Source organism: Gavialis gangeticus, unplaced genomic scaffold (assembly GCF_001723915.1).
Source record: "Gavialis gangeticus isolate Ggan-Ray unplaced genomic scaffold, GavGan_comp1, whole genome shotgun sequence".
NCBI classification, from domain to species: Eukaryota; Metazoa; Chordata; order Crocodylia; family Gavialidae; genus Gavialis; species Gavialis gangeticus.
Genome location: NW_017729025.1, coordinates 35,770,659 through 35,771,146, shown reverse-complemented (window position 1 = coordinate 35,771,146; position 488 = coordinate 35,770,659).

Genomic DNA, 488 nt, shown 5'->3' with positions numbered 1-488 from the left:
CGCTCCCTGCAAGACAAAACGTAAGGTGTTTGTTGTGGGAGACTCCATCCTGAGGGGGCAGTCTGCCGCCCTGACCCCTTAGCCCAGGAAGTCTTCTGCTTCCCAGGTGCACACATCCGGGACATTGCAGAGAGGATCCCTAAGCTCCTCCATCCCACAGACCACTATCCTATGCTCCTTATTCATGTGGGCACCAGTGACACGACTCAGAGCACTCCCAGCCAGGTCATGAGGCCCTACAGGGATTTGGGAGCAGGGCGAAAGGGTCTGGGGGTACAGGTGGTGTTCTCGTCGATCCTCCCAGTCTCGGGCTATGGACTGAGGAGGGAGAGGAGGATCCACATAGTGAACCAAAGACTGTGGCTCTCGTGTCATCAGAAAGGCTTTGGCTTCCATTACCACAGCCTGCTCTTTGGTGAGAACGGCAGCGAGCTGCTGGGAAGAGATGGCCTCCACATCTCTCCCCTGGGGAGGAGGCTCTTCTCAGC